At 39.7% G+C, this 27,071-nt stretch overlaps 1 protein-coding gene across 5 annotated transcripts in view; it reads left to right on the top strand.

The window, feature by feature from the left end:
- The window catches only part of SPPL3 (signal peptide peptidase like 3), a 122,064-nt gene that overhangs the window by 43,828 nt on the left and 51,165 nt on the right, over positions 1 to 27,071 (top strand). Inside the window, exon 2 of one of the 5 annotated variants that reach the window (XR_012325206.1) lies at positions 13,783 to 20,404. The exons of the other annotated variants lie outside the window; for them this stretch is intronic. The gene's annotated coding sequence lies outside the window, so the exon portion shown is untranslated. The remainder of the gene's footprint in view (positions 1 to 13,782; positions 20,405 to 27,071) is intronic. 5 annotated transcript variants of the gene reach the window in all.

The following is a 27,071-nucleotide window of genomic DNA, read 5'->3' as shown; positions in this document are numbered from 1 at the left end:
TCCTTAGTTGTGGCTCACTGGCTCCTTAGTTGTGGCACATGAACTCTTAGTTGCGGCATGCATATGGGATCTAGTTCCCGGACCAGCGATCAAACCCCAGCACACTGCACTGGGATTGCGAAGTCTTAACCACTGCACCACCAGGGAAGTCCCTGCTGCAAGTTTTTGAAACTCCAGTTTTAAAACTTGTTTCTCTTTTTGGTCTTAAGTAGCATACACTAAATAAGCAAAACAGCCCTGGCTCACTATTTTACTCTCCAAAGCCTTTATAGGATAAAACATGTTCAGTCTTTAGGATTCTCACACAACTACTTTAAAGTGAAATAGCAGCTGTGTGAGTAAACCAGAAACTAGGATATTTCATCATCTTAAAACAGTAAATTTTTTTAAAAAATAAATTTATTATTTATTTGTTTTTGGCTGTGTTGGGTCTTCATTGCTGCGTGCAGGCTTTCTCTAGTTGCGGCAAGTGGGGGCTTCTCTTGTTGCGGAGCTCGGGCTCTAGGTGCGTGGGCTTCAGTAGTTGTGGCACGTGGGCTAGTTGCTCTGTGGCATGTAGGATCTTCCCGGACCAGGGATTGAACATGGGTTCAATCCCTGCATTGGCAGGCGGATTCTTAACCACTGAGCCACCAGGGAAGTCCCAAAACAGTAAAATTTTGCTTTTACTATAATTAAAAATCTATTTGAAGAGCTCGACATATACCTTTGATAAAATTAAGTGACACACTAAACAAATGTGCCATACTGTGCATGCGTTTGAAATGAATTCATGAAATTAGAAATTTTTTCACTTCAAATGCTTTAGTTTTTTGTTTTTAAATTTTTATTAGAGTATAGTTGATTTACAATGTTGCATTAGTTTCTGCTGTACAGCAAAGTGTATCAGTTAACACATTTATATATCCACTCTTTTTTAGATTATTTTCCCATATAGGTCATTACAAAGTATTGAGAAGAGTTCCCTGTGCTGTACAGTAGACCGTTATTAGTTATCTATTTTATATATAGTGTGTATATGTCAATCCCACTTTCCCAGTTTATCCCCCACCCCCTCCGCTTTCCCCCCTAGTAACCATAAGTTTGTTTTCTACATCTGTGACTCTATTTCTGTTCTGTAAATAAGTTCATTTGTTCTGTTTTTTTTAGATTCCACATATAAGCAATATATGATATTAGTCTCTGTCTGACTTAACTTCACTCAGTATGACAATCGCTAGGTCCATCCATGTTGCTGCAAATGGCGTTATGAAATTATAAAATTATTTTATCAGTCCCCTTAGTGTGGCCCTACTTTTCAGTTTTTCAGTCATGTAAAATATTTACTGAACTCCAGTTATGTGCCAGGCACTGTTGTAGGTGGTAGGGTTACAGCAGTGACCAAGGTGTCAAAGCCCCTGCTCTAGTGGAGTTTACTGTCTCATGGGGAGCAGTAAACAAGTAAAGAAGGTACCAGGAAGGAATTCTAAGCAGAGCATGAATAGAGAATGATATATAGTGATTGGGATGGCCCTGAAATTGGGTGGGCAGGAAGTGCCTGTCTGAGAAGGTGACATTTAAGCTGATGTCTTATTAGCAAGAGCCAGCCATGCAAAGATCAGAGGCAGCCATATTCTAAGCAGAGGGCCTAGTCCTACAGTGGAAATGAGTTGGGTATGCAAAACAGAAATATGGTCGCTGAGGCTGAAAGTGTTTGTGTATAGCATGGGGTGAGGGAGGGGATGTTTTTAGGGAATAAGGGTAAGTTTGATGTCAGGTAGGCAGACAGGAGCTAGGATTTTATTGGTACAGTGAGATGCCATTGGAGGATTTTAACAGAGGCATAAAGAATGGAAGTAAGACCAGTTTGGAGGCCATTGCAGTAGTTTAGGGTAGAGATGGTGGTGACTTGAATTAGGATGCTTATATTGGAGATTGAACTGGATTTGGGATAGGTTTTGGAGGTACGGTTGATTTACTTGTGTTGTAGATTTTGACCTGAGTACCAGGATGGCTGGTGTCTTTACTGATATGGTAAAACGGGGGGAAGAGCAGCTTTTTGGGAAAAATCAAGAGTTTCTGTTTTGTCCATTTTAAGCTCAAGATACCTATTATTAGATAGGCAACTGGAGATCTCAAATTAGCAATTGAATATTGCTAATTTGAACTCAGGAGTTCCCAGGAGAGGCCAGGTCTATGGGTATAGATTTAGGATTAAGCAGTAGAGAGCAGGTACTATTGAAAACTGTTGGACTTTATAAATCATGAGGGCAATCGTGTAGGTTGAGAAGAGGAGAAGACCTAGTACTGCCGACTAAAAACAAAAAACAAAAAACGCACAACGTGAGAGTTGTGAGTTAAGTTTTATTTGGAGCAAAATGAGGACTGTAGCCCGGGAGACAGAATTTCAGATAGCTCTGAGAAACTGCTCCATGCTCCAAAAAGGTAGGGGAGAAGGTCGGTATATATGTGATTTTGGTGAAGGGTGTAGTATATGTAATCAAGCACATAGTTGTGGAGAAGTTTTCTGGTAGTCACGAGGAGCAGATGCCACCATGAAGGATTTTAGTGCTTTTCTAGATATGAGGAGATGCAAGAATTGGGCTCCTAAAATAGTCTCCTGAAAATACCTGTTTGAAGACCTGTTCTGCCGGTTTTTCGCAGAGCACAGAGGGCCTCATTTCTGATCTCTGCCCTGAACTCCTTTCAGGGGTTGGTTGTTGAAGGTCAGCAGCTGCAGCGGCTCATAATTTAATCCCTGTAGAGGTAAATGGCCAGTGCCAATTTGTAGGTGACCCTGGGGACTTCAGGAGAAAGAGCCAGCAAAGGTGACTGAGGAGGAATGACCATTGAGGTGGGAGGAAGCCAGTGGATTGTGGCATCAGAGAAACCAAAAGTTGAAAGTTTCAAGGAGGCCTAGAAACCAACATGCTACTCTGAGATCAAGTTAAATAAGAACGACAGAGACATTGGTTTTGAGAATCACTCATGATCTTGACAACAGCATTCTCAGTGGAGTCAAGGAGAGAATAGATGTGAGGAAGGAGACAGTGATTATACACAACTCTTGAATCACAAAGGATTATATCAAGAGTAGATATAACAGGTAATTATGTTTTCTAAGAGAGAACAGGGATAGCAAACATATACTGTGTTCCTAATGCGAATCAACAGAAATATCACTATATAATTTATACATGTGTATCCGCCACCTGGGGACCCAGACACAGATTAGAACTCTCATGGTGTGAATGCTATTGAATGGAGCACCGGCACAGTGGTTCTTCATGTAGCTGCACTCCTGGGGATGTGCGAAGGAACTCACTCTACTAGTTTGAGGCTGTAATTCAATATATTTCACACTAGAAATAGTGCAGAATGCATAGTTGGAAGGTGTAGGTGTGTGTGTGTGTGTGTGTGTGTGTGTGTGTGTGTGTGTGTGCGCGCGCGCTGCCTCCTGCAGCTTCCAGATCACCGATCAGGTCCTGTTTTGCATTTTAAAAAATGCCTTCTTGGTGTTTTTTCCATTAACTGAATGTTTGTTAGAGCTCTGTCTTTAATACTATATTTTTTCTTTTCCAGTATTTTTGAAAAATAATTTGTTCAGGGACCTTTTTACATAGGAACATCTTCTAAGCTATTGGTAAGGTTCCCCCCACTCTCTGTAACTTGGAGAGTAGTGTAATGCTCTGCCACTATCTTAGGTTGAGGAACAAGAGTTTCTGATATTTGTTTGTAGATGTCTTTAACTTTGTGGTGCCCGTTGGCATTATTACTTTTATCAATCAATTAGACCATCAGAGAACTTTTATGACTATTTTCTCTTATTACTCTACCTAAAAAGTATCAACTTCTTGTGTGTGCTTCTGACCCATCATTTCAAAAATTGAGCTATTCTTTTCTGTTTGCCATCACAGCTTATAGCTGCACTTTTATTTTCTATCTGTACTGAGATAGTCCAACAGAAGAGATACAAGACAGTCTGTGTTGGTGATCAAAATAAATTCAGCCTGCAGATCCTTAGATTTGCTATTCCAGATAGTAAGCTAGTATTGTGGTGTGAAAGAAGCTTAGAATGTAATAGTTATTATGTCTTATTTTGCCTTAAATCCCTAACAGTACTGGTGCACATTTAAATGTGCAAGCCAGTAGTTCTGTGATTCAGGCTATTGATTAGTAGTAATAGGAGAAAGATAAGTTATGTTGATGCTTATTTTGCTTTGAAGAAAGAAGTTGTAATTGCGAGGTAGTCAGGTACTGAGACTGTCTAACGGAAGGAAAATTCAGTTATCACTCTTGTGTCTGACCTTTCACTTTCCAAACTCAGAAACTGAATAGATTTGGATAACAAAGCGTAGTTGTTTCTGTAACATTGGGCTAATTGTATAAAGCACAGACTGGGACTTGCCCAGTTAACACATTTTGTTTCATATTCCAGAACTTCTGACTTATACAGTCAAGTAATTTAACCTAATTCACATGAAGGAACAAACTGAGGCAGTTTTCTCTTTTCACTCTTCTAAGGAAAATATGTAACTTAGCCTTTTATTTTCCATCCTCTTACAACATGAAGGTTTCAGAAATCTATAATAATGAAAAACTGAGTTGCAGGAAGGAGACAACCCAGATGTTTTGCATATAAGTATTCTTTTCACTTAAAAGTGCATAGCAGAGGGCTTCCCTGGTGGTGCAGTGGTTGAGAGTCCGCCTGCCAATGCAGGGGACGCGCGTTCGTGCCCTGGTCCGGGAAGATCCCACATGCCGCGGAGTGGCTAGGCCCGTGAGCCATGGCCACTGAGCCTGCGCATCTGGAGCCTGTGCTCCGCAACAGGAGAGGCCACAACAGTGAGAGGCCCGCGTACCGCAAAAAAAAAAAAAAAAGTGCATAGCAGAGAAAACCAGTGGATAATAAATATATGAACAATTCAAAGCTTTTATTGTTTCTTTTTTAAAATAACAGCTTTATCGAGATGTAATTAACATATCATAAAATTCATCCTTTCATAGTACACAGTTCTGTGGTTTTTAGTTGTGTCGCCATCATCATGATCTTACTTTTATTCCCCCCATAAGAAACTCGTATGTACAATCACTCTCCATTCTCCTATCCCCCGTCCCCCACCCCAGCCCTAAGCAACCACTAATCTACTTTCTGTCTCTGTTGATTTGCCTCTTCTGACATGTCATGTAATTGGAATCATACAATATGTGGCCTTATGTGTCTGACTTCTTTCACTTAGCATAGTGTTTTCAGGATTCATCCACGTTGTAGCATGTGTCAGTACTTCATTCCATTTTATGGCCCACATTATCCTTCACCACAATTTGTTTATCCATTCCTCAGTGGTGGACTTTGTTTCCACTTTTGAGTGATAGTGAATATCTATGTACATGTTTTTTCTGTGTGTGAACATGTGTTTTCAATTCTCTTGAGTATATACCTGGGAATAGAATTGCTCCATTTTATAGTCTATCTTATTGTTAAGTAATATAGTTGTCGACTAGTCCATTGAATTAAATTATCAGATGTATCTACATAGTGAAAAAATAATTTAACCCTGGGGCTAGGGGTATTATTATACTATTTTCCATCTTTGGTTATTTAAAGAGAAAGACTTAAATTAAAGGTGAGTTGAAGGTAGCTCATTGGGTTTTTCGAGTCTGCCCGCTTTCTTGGAATGATAGCTTATGTATAGTACTTTGGTACTCTAATTCTCATTTCACATTTGCTCCTTGGTAACTCTAAAAATTTTATCAGTTGAATGGAAGCAAATAATAAAATAGAAAGCCCAATGGCTTAAGCAGTAATGAGGCTTTTCTAGAACAATAACTGAAAAGTCCAGGTAGCGCTGGCTTCGGGCAAGACTTGTTCCTTCACTCTTAGAGTTCCCTGGTGGCTTAAACAGAAGGCCCAGTTGAATCTTATTCGCCCTGTTGATCTATCTTGGGTTGTGTGCTTATCTTTGGTCAGGATTTGGAGTAAGCTAGAGCCGGGAATGGGTACAATCCATGTCAGTGTTCTGTTAGGAAAGGAAGGAGGAATGTGTGCTGGAAAAATACCAACAAGTGTGCACTGCAGAGTCACACCTCTTTTTCTGTAGAGCTGATAAGGAAAAAATAAGTACGTATTCACTGCATCTGAGTCTGTATCTGATAACCTACTGAGTTCAGAAAGCCCATCTTTGATCAAAAGACCAACCCTTTTCTTTTTCTAGGGTCTCCTGCAGATCCTTTGGATGTCTATGCCGTTTTATTCTTAAGTATTTGTTTGGTAAAGTATTTTATAGCTTTGTTAAACAAAACTGGTTCCTTTGTTTTAAGTGGTAAGTGTGGGCTGTATTCATAATCACTGTGTCTGAGATTTAATTCTAAAGAGACAGTGAAGAATGTTTTTATTACTTTTGCTCAGCGATAGTCTTGTTTGATACAAGGGTTGGGCTTTTAGTGACCAGTGCAACTTGAGTTTTATCTGAAGCAGCTTTTCTACATGACCCTTCCAGTTAATTCTAATAAGTAACAGGACAAAGAAGTGGGTGGATTACAAATGATTAAGCAATGCTAATTTACAGTAAAGTGCGGTCTTAAGATAGGATGCACAGTACTAGTTGTACTTTGGTTATCACATGTCAGTGACCGACTAGGTGCTGATTTTTTTGTGTTGTAGTGGTAGTTCTATGTTCACCCCCACTGTAGAAAGAGTACCACAGTGTTATTTGGCTTTTAGGTATTAACTACCACCTTGCTCTTGACCGGAAGTACAGCTGTGGTCTCCACCTGTGCTGAGGACCCCTTCTAGGTTTCCTGACCTGTGTTGCTTTCCTGCCTGGGATCCGGAATCTCAGAGCCTGATCACCTGCAATTCTAATCTACTTCCTGGCCCTGGCCCTAGTTTTTATTGTGCCCAGCCAGGTCTTGTCACTGCCCTACCAGCCCATCTGATTGCCCCCTATCCTAGGATACCTCAAGTCTAAGCCCCGGTTTCCTGATTTTATTAACAGATTTGTCATTACTGGTTGAGTTGGCTGACAGAACAGTGTCTCTCAGCTTTAATTGTTCTAGCTGTAAAATGAGGATAATACCCGCTGTTCCATCAATCTTATAAGAGATTTGTGAGGCTCAAAGGTTTTATGTGTGAAAATACCTTGTAAAGAAGTAAAAAAAAATAATAATAATACGGAATTAGGTGGCTTTAAACATCCCCCTCTGGGCATCAGTGAGGAGAATGAGATGAGCATTAGGTGAGTTTCGGCATATCATGTGAATTGTATCCAATTTAATAACTTTCCTTGTATAGCTCTGTTGGCCTTTTTTTCCCCCTGCTGGGTAACAACCTCAAAAACCTCACAGTGAATTAGAACCAACAACATTTATTTTTGTTTATGGGTATTCAGGTTGGTGTAGTTCTGCTGATCGAGGCTTTTCTAGTCTAGGCCAGGCTGGGCTTAAACTTCTGGCCAGGTTCAGCTCTCTTTCATGAGTTTGTATTCTGGAGCCTAGGCTGAGAAGCAGTGGCTCCCTGGGCATGTGGCTACATGATCTCATATAGATTTGCAGGAGTTTAAGAAGGGTGAGTAGAAACATGCATTGTCTCTTAAGGCTTCATCTGGGAACTAGCATATTGATAACTTTCTCCCAGTTTTAATAGACAAAGTAAATTATATGGCTAAGCCCAGTATCAATGGAGCCAGGAAAATACTGCTCCCACAGTGGGAGACTGCAAAGTCGCACAACACGGGTGTATAATTCTAATAAGGATGGAGTGAAGAATTGGGAATGATAATCTACTTAGCCATAGGTATTATCCTAGGAATAAAGGTGCGTAAAACTATGTGTGACAAAAGCAGATTTCTCTGTAGAGTGAGGAGATTAGGATTATGTAAGAATATACTTGGGTACATTTTAATAATCTGATTAAAATGATTAGTAATGTTCACAATAAATTAATAAATGATGCTTTGTTTACTGCTATGTCTGAGAAAGCAACCATGGTGGTACCGTGTTCAATTCCTCACCTCACTGTCTGAAGACCCTTGCTAAATTGCTTAGCAATTTTTAATACTAGCCTCTTGCGTAAATTTTTTTTTTAATTTATTTTATTTTTGGCTGTGTTGGGTCTTCATTGCTGCACGCGGGCTTTCTCTAGTTGCGGCGAGAGGGGGCTACTTTTCGTTGCGGTGCACGGGCTCTAGGTGTGTGGACTTCAGTAGTTGTGGCTTGTGGGCTCAGTAGTTGTGGTTTGCGGGGTCAGTAGTTGTGGCTCATGGGCTCTAGAGCGCAGGCTCAGTAGTTGTGGCGCACGGGCTTAGTTGCTCTGCGGCATGTCGGATCTTTCCCAGACCAGGGTTCGAACCCGTGTCCCCTGCATTGGCAGGCGGATTCTTAACCACTGTGCCACCAGGGAAGTCCCCTCTTGTGTAAATTGTAATAGGGCCTGAAATGCCAGCCTGTGGTCAGTCTTAAATTATTAACCAATTCTTATTCCCATTCTTTCTCTAAAACTTAGCAAACTACTAATTGGTCAGTTTTTACATCAGCTGTTACAAGACTTTCATAACAGCTAGAATATAGAAGCAGTGAAAAGGTGAGGCATTTAAAATTATATTTAGAAACATCTAGGTCATCTAAGGAACATTTCAGGAACGTTGTATGTAGTTCCCATAGAAAGAATTATAAATTTGTTTTTGTCTTTTTTGAGAGTTTCCAGTGCTGGCAGAGAAATGGCTTTTGTAGACTTTGAGGAATCTAGGTTTTAATGGCTAGGACAGTATTTTCCCTACTAATTGAACTATGGAACTCTTTTCCACAAGAAAAGGATATTTTGAAAAACTAAGCTTCCATGAGGTACATTTTGGATAATACTGTTGTAGGCCATATTTATTTATTAGGATTAGGTTTAACTATATGTAATAAAAACTCAAGGTAATAGAGGCTTATACAGGAAACAAATATAAAAAAACACAAATGTTTTGTTTTTAAAATGCAGCTAAATAAATATTTGGACTTACTTGAAAAAGCTCATATTTTAATATAATGTATTTCAGCTAACCTAGACTGCTAATTTAAAATGGCTCATTATTTTGTGCCACTAAAAAAGAAAAAAATATACTGTCAATTGTAAAACACACTTCAATTTCAGAGATGTTAAAATGTGGGAAAGTGTGTTATTGACAGTATTAAACATTTTCATGTCTGGCTTTTGTCTCCTCCCATTTCTCTCTAACTAGCCTGTTGGAGGTGTCTTTACTGTGTGTAATTGAGAGCTGTTTGTTCACATGCAAATAAACTAGGTAAAAATAATGCACCATACCACTACTAATAGCACTTGTTAACATTAATTATATACCCAATAAGTCTTCTCTTATGAAGCTGAGCTGTTAGTTACATTAAAGTATTACTACTTTGTGTCACATCTATTACTGTATAACAGCCTACCTCAAAATCTCATAGCTTAAAATAACCATTTTTAATTGACATTAAATTTAATTGAGATAATTGTAGATTCGCATGCAGCGGTTAAAAAAAAAAAGAAAGAAAGAAAAGAAAGTTATATGGAGAGATTGCTGTGTATCCTTTGCCCACTGGTAAGGTTTGCAAAACTCTAGTGTAATATCACAGGATATTGGCATTGATATAATCCACTGATCTTATTCAGATTTCACCAATTTTACTTGCACGGGTGTGTGTGCACGTGTGTGTGTTAAGGTGTGTACAGTTTTATCACCTGTGGGTGTTTGCATCCACCACCAAGTCAAGGTAGTGAGCAGGACTAACACTAAAAGTACCCCTCATATTGCCCTTTTATGAGCATACCCCATACCCACCTTCCTCTCCATGCTGAGCTGCCACTCTCAGTCTCATTCCTAACCACAGGCAGCCACTGCCTGCCATTTCTAAATTCTCTCCTTTCAGAAATAGTGTATTTGCTCATGTGTATTTGTCTGTGGATCTGCAGTTGGGGCAAGGCTCAGTTGGGATTGTTTATCTTTGCTCCATGTGGTATCTGCTGGACTCTACTGGGACTGGAGAATCCAGTGTAGTCTCACGTCGCATGCCTGGAGCCTCGGTGCTGGCTTTCTGTTAGGGTGTCGAAGTGCTCCTCCTCCAGGGCCTCTCTCTCCACGTGGCCTCTTGCTTCTAGCAGTAGAGCCTGGACTTCTCTTTTTTTTACATGCCAGCTCAGGGTTCCAAGAAGGCACAAATGGAAGCTGCCGAGTCTCTTTTGACCTAGGCCCAGAACTGGCACAGTCTTACTCCTGTAGTAGTCTGTTGGTTGGAGCAATCACATGGGTAACCAAGGTTCGAGGGAGAGGGGAAACAGACTCTGCGTCTTGATGGGAGGCGCAGCAGGTGTGTGCAGAGAACAGTTCCTTTGCAAGGCAAGTTGCTGAGTTCAAGTTAGCAACCAGATCTGAGGATTCCCAAGGGGCCTGTGGTATTTGTAGAACAAGTGGTTGCTTGAAGTGTCTGTTAAGATGTTAGGAATGGTTCACCTCTCTTTTATTTTCCCAGGCTAGCTGTTTTCTCGTGATCTTACAATAGCAGGGGCTTTGTATACATAGTTCCAGCTTTCTATATTACTAACTTTAAGAGACCGTACAGATTTTCCTCCTTTCATTAAGCTTTTTTAGGTAGGGTGTAAGGATATTGTTTTTCAAGATATTTTCAACTTCATAGAAAAGATCTCTTAAGAGGGAATAAGATTGTAGAAGGAAGGAGATACTCATTTCAGCTAAGGATTTGAAACCAGAAGAGCATTTTTCTCTTAAGCCTTTTTTGACTATCAAATGTTACATTTCCTTTGTTTTGTTTGAGAGTGGCAGTAGAATGGGTTAAAGGTTAGAGATTCTGAACTTTGCCGGAAAAATTCTTGATCATCTATTATATTGTAAGGAATGAGCTTTCATAGAATTTGTGGAATGAGAGGTAACTCAAGAGCTAGTGCTCAGTGAGGGCTACATGCTTAGAGAGCCTTTAATAAATCATGGGGATGATTAGGTATAGTGTGGTTGCCAATACAGAAATGACCTTTCACTCTGAGCTTTAGAACAATATGTTATTTGGCTGAGAGTTTCCTTTCCTCCTTCCTTTCTGAGTGGTAACTGATTTCATAGACATTTACTATGCACTCTCTATACATGGGACACTCTGTTAGACATCATTAAAAGAAAGTTAGAACAGGGTCCCTATTTTCCAGGAGATTGTGGTCCCACGGGGCTAATAAGATGTTCACAAATAGCTGTTATGTAATACCAAGGTGATAACACAGAAGTTCAAAACAAGGAGAGAATGTTACAGACAGCAAGCTAGGTAAGCTGCCCGAACCTCATTTTTCTATAGCTGTAAAATAAATGTGGATGGGTTCTCTTCCATCTCAAAAGTATTGTGATTCTGAAACATAGGTTTACTGAACCTCATTTTTCTATAGCTGTAAAATGCATGTGGGTGGGTTCTCTTCCATCTCTAAAGTATTGTGATTCTGAAACATAGGTTTCAGTAATTAGAGGCTTACACTTTTTTAATAAGATGCATCAGATTCCATGTGATGGTGTGGAAGATTTATTACTGCGTATTTTTGGCACATTTTACCCACGGTGCACACAGGTGAACACTTGTTTTATTATTTGTTAATGAAATATAGAATTACAGAAAGGGAAGCACAAAGGTTGTTTTTATCTTTGGTTAAACCAGAGTGGTTCAAGACCTTCATTTAGTGCTTTTCATACCATTCATAACGGTGAGAATAGCTCAGCTGATCCATATTCACTGTGATAGGAAAGGAGAATGAATTTAAAATTGCAGAAAGAAGTATCAAGACATAGACAATGGGGGAAAATGTCTTTCCTTGTTTTAGTAGACATTTCTAACTTCTCCTTCTTAGGCAACATCCATGGTCCTCTTTTGCTTCCCACCTCCTGAATGTTAGGTGTCCAGGAGGAAGCTGTCATGGCCCATCTGTCCGTCTTTCAGGCAGTCTCTCAAAGGGTGCTTCAGAGGGCAGGATCCTCACCCACCACCCCACTCACAACCCCTGTTGGAGATGACTGAGAAGACTTCTGGACCACTGAGCCCCTCTCACTACTCTGTGGCCCCCTTATTAACGTTGGCACAGTTGCCTTGAAATTGGTTAGCACAGGTGATTGTGCTGAAAATGAACAGAAAGATTCTCATGCTAGCTTGGTTGCCTGTTATGAACTGAAGACTTTTAAAACTCAGTCTCGTGAAGTTTCCTTTGTTTCTGCATTCCAGATTGTGATTAACGTAAACTGGTTATGTTAATCACAACTAGTGAACTCATTAGCTAGGAAGAATTTATAGGCCAAATATTAAAATTTCAGGAAATGGTGATAAGTAATCTTGTGAAATAAGTATTATCTCATTAGGATTAAAGGAGAATATAAGTGAAAGTGTCTGATCCTTGACACATTTATTCTGAGTCTTTGAAGGTCAGTGCTGTGCAAATTTACAGTCACCTTTCATATTTGTGTGTATGTTAAAATGAAATCTCAATCCTGAGCTCTGGCCCCACGTTTGCAGCCCACTTTAGTTGTATAAAACAAAAGTGGATCTCACCGCTTATAGATCTCTCTATCACTTGAAGCTCAGTATATAAAGAGCAACTCTCTTCCCTGTCCCTTCTCGCATGCATTCGTTTCTCCTCCTTTGCACCACACTCTTATTATTTTTGTTACTGTACTACCACCTTCTTATTTACCCAGCTTCACTCCTATTTCTCTCTTGCTCTGCTATACCAAGTCAGCTGCCAAATGCTGTCCATTCTACTTCTCTTCTACCTCTTAAAATGATTCGGATATTCTTCCTGTCTAGACTCTCTCCTAGTCTCTCTCCCTTTTTTAAGGCCTGTCTGCGCCCAGCCTAACCAACCTGACCAGGCTTCTTTTCCTCTATTTCCTTTCTGGTCCCCGTGCTCCAAGTAACCTCCAAGTACTTAGCACACCCCATACTTCTTTGTCATTATGCCATCATTCGTCTTGTATCCTTTGCTTGTGAATGTTCTCCCTGTTGGATTCCACATATCCAGATCCTACTCATGTTTCAAGAACAACTCAAATGTCACGTCTTCAGAAGAGGCTAATTTGAACTCTGCAATTGGAAGTAGTCTCTTCCTCCTCTCCTGTAGCTGTCTGTTCCTTTTACTGAATTTTAGTTGTCTTTCTGGTTCATTTAGAGTTGTTTATGTGTGTTTTCTCTTCCCGCTTAGATTGTAATCTTGAGGTCAGGAGCTGTGAGTTATCACCATATCCCCATAGGGCTGATGTAGTGCATAAAGCATTCCTTATACTTCGGAAGGGCTCAGTGAAACATCTGTCCCAAACACTTTTAAAAGAGTCTTCCTTGTAGTTCAGATATCTAATGTTAAACAACAGCGTGGCAACAAGTTGCCTGTATAGTATAGTGAGCTCTGAACTGCTATGAGAGCAACTTGACATTTTCATATGATCCACTTTAAGAGGGGCATGCCTCTATTTTTTTTTCTTTTTTTTTTTTTTTAATGTTAGAGCCAGGAAATAATAGTATAAGGCAGAAACCGATCTCTCATGATCCTTTGGGGATTAATTAAATGCCATACTCCTTAGTATACTGCCTAAATATTGGACATTCAAACCAAATTTTAGGTACTTGGTGCTTGCTTATTTTATTTCTAAGGTTGACATAATACCTCCCGTTTTTATGAATGTTACCTTAAATTGAATGCTATCTTTGCATGTGTAAAATAGGAATAACAGTAATGATAACTTTGTCACAGGATTATTTTGAGTATTAAATGGGCTGATTTATTTAAAGCACATAGCACAGGGGAGACCTTCAAGATGACGGAGTAGTAAGACATGGAGATCACCTTCCTCCCCACAAATGCATCAGAAATACATCTACATGTGGAACAACTCCTACAGAACACCTACTGAACGCTGGCAGAAGACCTCAGACTTCCCAAAAGGCAAGAAACTCCCCACGTACCTGGGTAGGGCAAAAGAAAAAAGAAAAAACAGAGACAAAAGAATAGGGACGGGACCTGCACCAGTGGGAGGGAGCTGTGAAGGAGGAAAGGTCTCCACACACTAGGAAGCCCCTTCACTGGCGGAGACAGGGGCGGGGGTGTGGGTGCGGAGGGGGGGAAGCTTCGGAGTCACAGAGGAGAGCGCCGCCACCGGGGTGCAGAGGGCAAAGCGGAGAGATTCCTGCACAGAGGATCGCTGCCAACCAGCTCTCACCAGCCTGAGAGGCTTGTCTACTCACCTGCCGGGATGGGTGGGGGCTGGGAGCTGAGGCTCAGGCTTCGGAGGTCAGACCTCAGGGAGAGGACTGGGGTTGGCTGTGTGAACACAGCCTGAAGGGGCCTAGTGCACCACAGCTAGCCGGGAGGGAGTCCGGGAAAAAGTCTGGACCTATCCAAGAGGCAAGAGAATGTTGTTTCTGGGTGTGTGAGGAGAGAGAATTCAGAGACGGGCGCGAGCCGTGGCTATCAGCGCGGACCCCAGAGACGGGCATGAGACGCTAAGGCTGCTACTGCAGCCACCAAGAAGCCTGTGTGCATGCACAGGTCACTATCCACACCTCCCCTCCTGGGAGCCTGTGCAGCCCGCCACTGCCAGGGTCCCGTGATCCAGGGACAGCTTCCCCAGGAGAACACATGGTATGCCTCAGGCTGTTGCAACGTCAAGCTGGCCTCTGCTGCTGCAGGCTCCCCCTGCATTCCGTACCCCTCCCTCCCCCCGCCTGAGTGAGCCAGAGCCGCTTAATCAGCTGCTCCTTTAACCCCATCCTGTGTGAGCGAAGAACAGATGGCAAAAGGCGACCACCTACGCACAGAGGTGGGGCCAAATCCAAAGCTGAACCCCAGGAGCTGTGCGAACAAAGAAGAGAAAGGGAAATCTCTCCCAGCAGCCTCAGGAGCAGCAGATTAAATCTCAGCAATCAACTTGATGTACGCTGCATCTCTGGAATACCTGAGTAGACAACGAATCATCCCAAAATAGAGGCAGTGGACTTTGGGAGCAACTGTGGACTTGGGGTTTGCTTTCTGCATCTAATTTGGTTCTGGTTTTATGTTTATCTTAGTTTAGTATTTGGAGTTTATTATCATTGGTAGATTTGTTTATTGATTTGGTTGCTCACTTTTTTTTTATATAGATATTTTTTCCTTTTTCTCTTTTTGTGAGTGTGTATGTGTATGCTTCTTTGTGTGATTTTGTCTGTATAGCTTTGCTTTTACCATTTGTCCTAGGGTTCTGGCTGTCTTTTTTTTTTTGTATAGTGCTTGATATCATTGGTAGATTTGTTTTTTGGTTTGGTTGCTCTCTTTCTTTATTTTTTTTAATGATTTTTAAATTTTTTGATTTTAATAACTTCCTTTTCTTTTCTTTTTTTTTTTTCTTTCTTTCTTTTTTTTCTCCCTTTTCTTCTGAGCCGTGTGGCTGACAGGGTCTTGGTGCTCTGGCCAGGTGTCAGACCTGTGCCTCTGAGGTGGGAGAGCCAAGTTCAGGACAGTGGTCCACCAGAGACCTCCTGTTACCACATAATATCAAATGGTGAAAGCTCTCCCAGAGAACTCCATCTCAACGCTAAGACCCACCTCCACTCAATGACCAGCAAGCTCCACTGCTGGACACCCTATGCCAAACAACTAGCAAGACAGGAACACAACCCCACCCATTAGCACAGATGCTACCTAAAATCATAATAAGGTCACAGACACCCCAAAACATACCACCAGATGTGGTCCTGGCCTTCAGAAAGACAAGATCCAGCCTCATGCACCAGAACACAGGCACTGGTCCCCTCCACCAGGAAGCCTACACAACCCCCTGAACCAAGCTTAGCCACTGGAGGCAGACACCAAAAACAATGGGAACGATGAAACTGCAGCCTGCAAAAAGGAGACCCCAAACACAGTAAGATAAGCAAAATGAGAAGACAGAGAAACACACAGCAGATAAAGGAGCAAGGTAAAAACCCACCAGACCTAACAAATGAAGAGGAAATAGGCAGTCTACCTGAAAAAGAATTCAGAGTAATGATAGTAAAGATGATCCAGAATCTTGGAAATAGAATGGAGGAAATACAAGAAACATTTAACAAGGACCTAGAAGAACTAAAGAGCAAGCAGGCAATGATGAGCAACACGATAAATGAAATTAAAAATTCTGTAGAAGGAATCAAGAGCAGAATAACTGAGGCAGAAGAACGTATAAGTGACCTGGAAGATTAAATAGTGGAAATAACTACTCTAGAGCAAAACAAAGAAAAAAGAATGAAAAGAATTGAGGACAGTCTCAGAGACTCTGGGACAACATTAAACGCACCAACATTCGAATTATAGGGGTCCCAGAAGAAGAGAAAAAGAAAGGGAATGAGGAAATACTTGAAGAGATTATAGTTGAAAACTTCCCTAATATGGGAAAGGAAATAGTTCATCAAGTCCAGGAAGCACAGAGAGTCCCATAGAGGATAAATCCAAGGAAAAACATGCCAAGAAACATATTAATCAAACTATCAAAAATTAAAGAAAAAATATTAAAAGCAGCAAGGGAAAAACAACAAATAATATACAAGGGAATCCCCGTAAGGTTAACAGCTGATCTTTCAGCAGAAACTCTGCAAGCCAGAAGGGACTGGCAGGACATATTTAAACTGTGTTAAAAGGGAAAAACCTACAACCAAGATTACTCTACCCAGCCAGGATCTCATTCAGATATTACGGAGAAATTAAAACCTTTACAGACAAGCAAAAGCTGAGAGAGTTCAGCACCACCAAACCAGCTTTACAGCAAATGCTAAAGGAACTTCTCTAGGCAAGAAACACAAGAGAAGGAAAAGACCTATAATAACAAACCCAAAACAATTAAGAAAATGGTAATAGGAACATACATATCGATAACTACCTTTAACGTAAATGGATTAAATGCTCCAACCAAAAGACATAGACTGGCTGAATGGATACAAAAACAAGACCCATATATACAGTGTCTAAAGAGACCCACTTCAGACCTGGGGACACATACAGACTGAAAGTGAGGGGATGGAAAAAGATATTCCATGCAAATGGAAATCAAAAGAAAGCTGGAGTAGCAATTCTCATATCAGACAAAATAGACTTTAAAATAAAGACTATTATAAGAGACAAAGAAGGACACTACATGATGATCAAGGGATCAATCCAAGAAGAAGATATAACAATTGTATATATTTATGCATCCAACATAGGAGTACCTCAATACATAAGGCAAATGCTAACAGCCATAAAAGGGGAAATTGACAGTAACACAATCATAGTAGGAGACTTTAACACCCCACTTTCACCAATAGACAGATCATCCAAAATGAAAATTAATAAGGAAACACAAGCTTTAAATGATACATTAAACAAGGTGGACTTAATTGATATTTATAGGACATTCCATCCAGAAACAACAGAATACACTTTCTTCTCAGTGCTCATGCAACCTTCTCCAGGATAGATCATACCTTGGGTCACAAATCAAGCCTTGGTAAATTTAAGAAAATTGAGATCTTATCAAGTATCTTTTCTGACCACAACACTATGAGACTAGATATCAGTTACAGGAAAAAACTGTAAAAAGTACAAACACATGGAGGCTAAACTACGCTACTATGTAACCAAGAGATCACTGAAGAAATCAAAGAGGAAATAAAAAAAATACCTAGAAACAAATGACAATGAAAATACGACGACCCAAAACCTATGGGACGCAGCAAAAGCAGTTCTAAGAGGGAAGTTAATAGCAATACAATCCTACCTCAAGAAAAGAAAAATCTCAAACAACCTAACCTTACACCTAAAGCAATAGAGAAAGAAGAACAAAACCCCCCCAAAGTTAGCACAGGGAAAGAAATCATAAAGATCAGATCAGAAATAAGTGAAAAAGAAATGAAAGAAATGATAGCAAAGATCCAATAAAACTAAAAGCTGGTTCTTTGAGAAGATAAACAAAATTGATTAACCATTAGCCAGACGCATGAAGAAAAAAAGGGAGAAGACTCAAATCAACAGAATTAGAAATGAAAAAGGAGAAGTAACAACTGACACTGCAGAAATACAAAAGATCATGAGAGATTACTACAAGCACCTCTATGCCAATAAAATGGACAACTTGGAAGAAATGGACAAATTCTTAGAAAAACACAACCTGCCAAGACTGAATCAGGAAGAAATAGAAAATATGAACAGGCCAATCACAAGCACTGAAATTGAAACTGTGAATAAAAATCTTCCAGCAAACAAAAGCCCAGGACCAGATGGCTTCACAGGCGAATTCTATCAAACATTTAGCGAAGAGCTAACATCTATCCTTCTCAAACTCTTCCAAAATATAGCAGAGGGAGGAACACTCCCAAGCTCATTCTACAAGGCCACCATCACCCTGATACCAGAACCAGACAAGGATGTCACAAAGAAAGAAAACTACAGGCCAATATCACTGATGAACATAGATGTAAAAATCCTCAACAAAATACTAGCAAACAGAATCCAACAGCACATTAAAAGGATCATATACCATGATCAAGTGGGGTTTATCCTAGGAATGCAAGGATTCTTCAATATATGCAAATCAATCAGTGTGATAAACCATGTTAGCAGATTGAAGGAGAAAAACCATATGATCATCTCAATAAATGCAGAAGGAGCTTTTGACAAAATTCAGCATCCATTTATGATAAAAACCCTCCAGAAAGTAGGCATAGAGGGAACTTACCTCAACATAGTGAAGGCCATATATGACAAACCCACAGCCAACATTGTTCTCAATGGTGAAAAACTGAAACTGTTTCCTCTAAGATCAGAAAAAAGACAAGGTTGTCCACTCTCACCACTGTTATTCAACATAGTTTTGGAAGTTTTAGCCACATCAATCAGAGAAGAAAAAGAAATAAAAGGAATCCAAATCGGAAAAGAAGAAGTAAAGCTGTCACTGTTTGCAGATGACATGATACTATACATGGAGAATCCTAAAGATGCTACCAGAAAACTGCTAGAGCTAATTAATGAATTTGGTAAAGTGGCAGGATACAAAATTAATGCACAGAAGTCTCTTGCATTCCTATACACTAATGATGAAAAATCTGAAGGAGAAATTAAGGAAACACTCCCATTTACCATTGCAACAAAAAGAATAAAATACCTAGGAGTAAACCTATCTAAGGAGACAAAAGTATGTATGCAGAAAACTGTAAGACACTGATAAAAGAAATTAAAGATGATATAAGCAGGTGGAGAGATATACCATGTTCTTGGATTGGAAGAATCAACATTGTGAAAATGACTCTACTACCCAAAGCAGTCTAGAGATTCAGTGCAATCCCTGTCAAGCTACCAGTGGCATTTTTCACAGAACTAGAACAAAAAATTTCACAATTTGTATGGAAACACAAAAGACCCTGAATAGCCAAAGCAATCTTGAGAAAGAAAAACGGAGCTGGAGAAATCAGGCTCCTGGACTTCAGACTATACTACAGAACTACAGTAATCAAGACAGTATGTTACTGGTACAAAAACAGAAGTACAGATCAATGGAACAAGATAGAAAGCCCAGAGATAAACCCACACACATACAGACACCCTATTTTTGATAAAGGAGGCAGGAATGTACAGTGGAGAAAAGACAGCCTCTTCAATAAGTGGTGCTGGGAAAACTGGACAGCTACATGTAAAAGAATGAAATTAGAACACTCCCTAACACCATACACAAAAATAAACTCAAAATGGATTAAAGACCTAAATGTAAGGCCAGACACTATCAGACTCTTAGAGGAAAACATAGGCAGAACACTCTATGACATAAATCACAGCAAGATCCTTTTGACCCACCTCCTAGAGAAGTGGAAATAAAAACAAAAATAAACAAATGGGACTTAATGAAACTTAAAAGGTTTTGCACAGCAAAGGAAAACAAGATGAAAAAACAACCCTCAGAATGGGAGAAAATATTTGCAAATGAAGCAACTGACAGAGGATTAATCTTCAAAATATACAAGCAGCTCATGCAGCTCAATATCAAAAAAAACCAAACAACCCAATCCAAAAATGGGCAGAAGACCTAAATAGACATTTCTCCAAAGAACATATACAGATTGCCAACAAACACATGAAAGGATGCTCAACATCACTAAAAACTAAAAATAAAACTAACCATATGACCCAGCAATCCCACTACTGGGCATATACCCTGAGAAAACCATAATTCAAAAAGAGTCATGTACCACAATGTTCATTGCAGCTCTATTTACAATAGCCAGGACATGGAAGCAACCTAAGTGTCCATCAACAGATGAATGGATAAAGAAGATGTGGCACATATATACAGTGGAATATTACTCAGCTATAAAAAGAAACGAAACTGAGTTATTTGTAGTGAGGTGGATGGACCTAGAGTCTGTCATACAGCAAGTAAGTCAAAAAAACAGATACCGTATGCTAACACGTATATGTGGAATCTAAAAAAAAAGGTTCTGAAGAACCTAGGGGCAGGACAGGAATAAAGATGCAGATGTAGAGAATGGACTTGAGGACACGGGGAGGGGGAAGGGTAAGCTGGGACGAAGTGAGAGAGTGGCATGGACATATATACACCACCAAATGTAAAATCGATATCTAGTGGGAAGCAGCCACATAGCACAGGGCGATTAGCGCTGTGCTTTTTGAGCACCTGGAGGGGTGGGATAGGGAGGGTGGGAGGGAGACGCAAGAGGGAGGAGATATGGGGATATATGTATATGTATAGCTGATTCACTCTGTTATAAAGCAGAAACTAACACATCATTGTAAAGCAGTTGTACTCCAATGAAGTTGTTAAATAAATAAAGCACATAGCACAGCACCCCACACATATTAAATGGTCAATAAAGCCAAGGAGTTATAATTACTATTAGGAATTTACAATTTGAGAGTTAAGATTGTTGGTGGTATAAAGGCAAGTGTACTGCTGGTTTTTGTGTATTGAACTGTGCCAAGTAGTTTCCTAGGAATTAGATTAGCCCTGAAATGTTATGTCAGCTGAGAATTTTGGTTTCTAGGTGACAGTGCTACCGTAGGAAACAGCACTGGCATTCTCTTAAGAGAAGAAAACCTTTCAGTGGGAATGTATAGTACCTTTTTCTTTCTTCTCAACTCTCAGATTAAAATGATAGTCAATGTAAAGGAGAGAATAGAGAGACTCCGCAAAAAGGATCAGGAGCTACAGAACTTAGGAGGAACTGCTAACAGATGGGAGAAATGAGAACAAAATGGTTTTGTTTTTTTTTCTATTAAGCACGCACTTTACTAGTAGAAATGAAAAACTCCATAATAGGAAGGAAAACCTGTATCAGAAATATAAGTGATTCAGACATGAATTCCCAAAGTATACAACCTCTCCTTCGGGATAAACATTGAACATAAGGAGTGAAATATAGAAATAGTAACATGGAGGAATTTCTTCAAGAGGGGTGTAAGTGGAACCTGATTAAAGGAGCCAAAGATAGTGAACACATTTTTCCCTTTTGTAAAAGAGGAACATGTTTAACTTGGGGGTGAGAGCTGGTAGACCCATCAAGCTGCAGTGAGCAGAACTATATGATGCCTGGGCTTCCTTCTAGGGTCACAGCAAAGTCTGCATAGTAGGACTTCCAACTGAAATGGAGAATGCAGTGATGTTTACTGAAACGAAACAAACTATGAGTTGTAATGGCATAATCTCTATTTTACAGCAGACTAGAACTTAGAACTGAGTTCCTGATCCCCACTCCCCAACCCCCTTCCTCCCCGCCCCCCACTTGTTCCATCTGTAGCCTTCCCGTCTCTGTTGGTGGTGGCTCCATCTTTCCACTTGATTGGGCTAAAACCATGGTAGTCATCCTTTGCTCCTCTTTCTCTCGTGCTCCATGGTCAGTCTATCAGGAAATTCTGCAGAGCTTTATCTTCAAAATATAACTAGAATCAGATCACTTCTCAACGTTACCATGACTTTTACCCCAGTGCCAGCCATCATCTGTCATCTGTCATCTGTCATCTTGTGCCTGAATTATCACAGTAGCCTGTTCTCTCTGCTTCTGTGTTACCGCACTATAATCTGTTCTTTCCCCCCACCCCAAGGTTGATATTTATTTATTTATTTACTTATTTAGTATAGTTGATGTATAATATTACATAAGTTTTAGGTGTACAACATAGTGATTCACAGTTTTAAAGGTTATATTCCACTTATAATTAGTATAAATTTTTGACTGTATTCCTATATTCCGTGTTGTACTATATATCCTTGTAGCTTAGTTATATTACACATAGTAGTTTGTACCTCTTAATCCTCTGCCTTCTTCCCCTTCCCTCTCCCCACTGTTAACCACTAGTTTGTTCTCTATATCTGTGTTTCTTTTTTGTTATATTCACTAGTTGTATTTTTTAGATTCCACATATAAGTGGTATCATACAATATTTGTCTTTCTCTGTCTGACTTATTTTACTTAGCATAATACCCTTCAAGTCCATCCATGTTGTTGCAAATGGCAAAATTTCATTCTTTTTTTATGGCTGAGTAGTCCATTTTATTTTTATATATTTTTATATGAAATATATTTTATATATATGTTCCACATTTTCTTTATCCATTCATCTGTCATTGAACACTTACGTTGCTTCTATAATCTGTTCTCTTTTTTTAAGATTTTTTTTTGATGTGGACCATTTTTAATGTCTTTATTGAATTTGTTACAACATTGCTTCTGTTCTATGTTCTGGTTTTTTGGCCACGAGGCACATGGGATCTTAGCTCCCCACCAGGGATCGAACCCTCACCCCCTGCATTGGAAGGTGAAGTCTTAACCGCTGGACTGCCAGGGAAGTCAGAATATGTTCTTAATACATCAGCCAGTCATCCCTTTTCCCCCTACTTTTCTAAAAGTCAGATTTCTTAAGGTATAATTTACAAACAGTAAAATTCACTCTTTTTAGGAGTAGAGTTCTGTGAATTTTGACAACACACATAGTCTTGGACCGACCATCTTAGTCAAGAAATAGAACATTTCCATTGCCCCCCAGAGTTCCCTTATGCCCTTTTGTAATCATCCCTCCTCCCACCCCCAACCCCTGGCAATTAGTCTCTTTTTTCTCCCTTTAGTTTTGTCTTTCCTAGAATGTCATATAAATGGGATATATTTGTAGTGTTTTGAGTCTGCCTTCTTTCTCTGAGCATAATGCATTTGAGATTCATCCATACATAGTACATACATAGTGCATCATATTGCAGGTATACTGTTGCAGGTAAATATTGCTATTCTGATTACTGATACAGCTTTTCACATAGGAAACAGCAGCAAACTTCCATACCTTAATTCATCAAAAGGCAGCTAAAAAAATTTTAAGCAGCTACTATAACACAGGTCATATTTAAATTCCAGGTTCCCCGAACCCCATCCCACCCTCATTTGGAAAGCAACCCAACGTCTGCTCCTGAGCTTGCACCGCGTAATCTCTTGTAGGAAGAAATGCAGTGTTTGCTTCATAGCTGCCTTGATTGTACTGGGAACTTAGTCCATAGGTTAGCTTTTCGTTTTATTTATGGTTTCCTTTTCTGTGCAAAAGCTTATAAGTTTGTTTAGGTCCCATAGCACTTTGTTTCTCTATTAAACATTACATTCTGCCGCCTTGTACAGTGTGTCTTTACTAGATTGTAACCTTCTTAAATGTCTGTCTTTTTGTATCTTAAACATGGATTTAATTTATTAAAATTTTATTTGATGAGACACCTGTTCCATTACTATGCTTAGAATACATACTTGTTTTTTTCCCTTAAAATAAGAAAAAATGTGGAAGAGAATTATTGTGGACCTTATGATAGACAATATTTTTGATAAAAATACAAATTAAATTCTGTTTCAATATATTCCACCATGAAGAGAAAGATTGTAACATTTCTTAGGCCTGGAATATGTCATTTTCTGCATATTGTATTTGAAGCCAAGTATTTTGCAAAGCACAAAAAAATTGTAGCTACACTTGGTGGTTTGTGATGTGTTAGAATTGCATGTGAGAAAATACTAGCAGTTTATATAGCCAGGGCTTGTGGGGAAATGTATAAGGCAGCAGTTCTCAAATTGTGGCCTGTGGATCACTGGGGTTTACTCAGACCCTTTCAGGGAGTCTACAAGGTCATACTATTTTCATAATGCTAATAAAGTTGTTTGCCTTTTTCATTTTGACATTTTTTTTCTTGCAGTGAAAAGCAGTGGCGCATTTAAAAAAACCATTGCTGTGCTGCTGTAACATGAATCAACGCAGTGGCACCACACTTGAACTAATAATCATTGTATTCTTCACCACCATGCACACACTGCTTAAAAAAAAAGAAAGGCAGTTTCACTTAGAGCAAAGCAGTGAAAATTGCTTTTATTAAATCTCAATCCTTGAGCGCACTTGTTTTTTTCTAATAAAATGAAAGTCCTCTGCCCCCGATTAAAAAATGGGCAGAGGAGGGCTTCCCTGGTGGCGCAGTGGTTGGGAGTCTGCCTGCCGATGCAGGGGACACGGGTTCGTGCCCCGGTCCGGGAAGATCCCACATGCCGTAGAGCGGCTGGGCCCGTGAGCCATGGCCGCTGAGCCTGCACGTCCGGAGCCTGTGCTCCGCAACGGGAGAGGCCACAACAGTGAGAGGCCCGCGTACCACCAATAAAAAAAATAAAAAATAAAAATAAAAATGGGCAGAGGACCTTCTTTTCCAAAGAAGATACACAGATGGCCAACAGGCACATGAAAAGATGCTCAGTGTCATTAATCATCAGGAAAATACAAATCAAAACCACAGTGAGGTATCACTCACCCCTGTCAGAGTGGCTATCATCAAAAAGACAAGAAATAACAAGAGTTGGTGAGGATGTGGCGAAAAAGGAACCCTTGTGCACTGTCAGTGGGAATGTAAATTGATGCAGCCACTGTGGAAAACAGTATGGAAGTTCCTCAAAAAATTAAAAATAGAACTATCATATGATCCAGCAGTTCCACTTCTGGGTATTTATCTGAAGAAAACAAAAACACTAATTCGACAAGGTAATGCACCCTAATGTCATAGCAGCATTATTTACAATAGCCAAGACGTGAAGTAACCGAAGTGCCCACTGACAGATGAATGGATAAAGAAGATGTGGGGGCATGTGTATGTATGCATAGACACACACACTGTGGAATATTACTCAGCCATAAAAAAGAATGAAATCTTGCCATTTGTGACAACAAGGATGGACCTGCTGGGGGTGTTTTGCTTAGTAAAATAAGTGAGACAGAGGAAGACAAATACTGTATGTGGCATCTAAAAAACCAAACAAACAAATGAATATAACAAAACAAACAGATACAGAGAACAAACTAGTGGTTACCACAGGGGAGAAAAGGGCGAAATAGGTGAAGGGAATTAAGATGTACAAACCGGCAGTTATAAATAAGTCACAGAGATGTAATGTATAGCAAAGGGAGTGTAGTCAGTATTTTATAACTTTGTATGGTGTGTAATCTATAAAAATACTGAATCACTATGTTGTACACCTGAAACCAATATATTGTAAGTCAACTATACTTCAATTAACTTTTAAAAAGTTCTTATGAAGCACTTCTGCTATATAATAAAATACCATTGGTTTTCTTAAGAAAAACACTTGTGCAGTCATTTAAAATGCTAGCTGAACTAGCTACTTCTTTCTTGGAACCTTCCATTTTTACTTGAAGGATGACTAGTGGACAAACTATGGAGTTATTCACACTTGGGTGTGTGGCAGACAGTTTCTCAAAAATGAATGAAGTGAGCCTGTTACTTCAAGGGGGAAAAAAGTTATATTTGCCAGTGATAAAATTTGCATGAAAATAGGAATTTTGTGCCCATTATCATTAGCCTCAAGAGTAAAATTAACAGGGCTTCCCTGGCGGCTCAGTGGTTAAGAATCTGCCTGCCAATGCAGGGGGCATGGGTTCGAGCCCCGGTCCAGGAAGATCCCACATGCTGCAGAGCAACTAAGCCCATGTGCCACAACTACTGAGCCTGCGCTCTGGAGCCCATGAGCTGCAACTATTGAGCCCACGTGCCACAGCTACTGAAGCCTGCATGCCTAGAGCCTGTGCTCCGCAACAAGAGAAGCCACCACAATGAGAAGACCGCACACTGCAACGAAGAGTAGCCCCCGCTCGCCACAACTAGAGAGAGCCCATGCACAGCAACGAAGACCCAATGCAGCCAAAAATAAATAAATAAAATAAAATTTTTAAAAAAAGTTTAACAAATGTGGTTTTTCAGATATTGTGTAATGAAATGTAACAACATCTGGAAGAGCTGCATAACTCAGTGACCAGTGTCTTCCAGGTGACCAATGCATGATGTTACAAAATCATCCATGGGTAAAAGATCCATTCAACTATAATATAGTCCATGGGATTTTAATGTAATATAGTTTTTTTTAAATTCACTGATAAGGTTTCAGATTCCACACTGCAAGTAACCTTTAAGAAATTGCCACTTGTTGAATTTTAGTGTAGTATCAAAGAAGAATATCCTCAGTTATCTGAAAAGGTTATTGAAATATTCCTCCCTTTTCCAGCTACACATCTGTGTAAGGCCAGATATTTTTCCCCCCACAAAGTTCAACTGAAGTAACATACAGCAACAGATTGAATGCAGGAGAATTCTGCATTGAATTATGAGAATCTGGCTATCTTCTGTTTAAGCCAGAAATTAAAGAGGTTTGCAAAAATGTAGAAGGATGCCCCTCATCTAAATTTTTTGTTTTGGAAAACAGTTACCTTTCCTTTAAAAATGTAATTTATGTGCTAGTGTAATGGTTTTATTATATTTAAATGAATTAGTAAATAAGCATTTAAATTTTTTCTCACTTTTAATTTCTAGTATTGTAAATATCAATAGCTGTAACCCACAGGAAAAAAGCCCTCAGGGTCCTTGAGAGTATAGATGGTCTCAAGACCAGAAAGTTTGCCAAGTGCTATTCTAGGTCAGTGTGCAGGGTTGGAATAGTAGCTGCTTGGTTTGTTGGGTGGACAAGAATGCTTTCATTGTATAGCTGGCAGGCTGACACATAGAACACGT

The sequence above is a fragment of the Tursiops truncatus genome, chromosome 13, assembly GCF_011762595.2.
Source record: "Tursiops truncatus isolate mTurTru1 chromosome 13, mTurTru1.mat.Y, whole genome shotgun sequence".
Taxonomy (NCBI): Eukaryota; Metazoa; Chordata; class Mammalia; order Artiodactyla; family Delphinidae; genus Tursiops; species Tursiops truncatus.
Note: the sequence above shows the minus strand (reverse complement) of the source record. Positions and strands in the feature narration are given on the sequence as shown.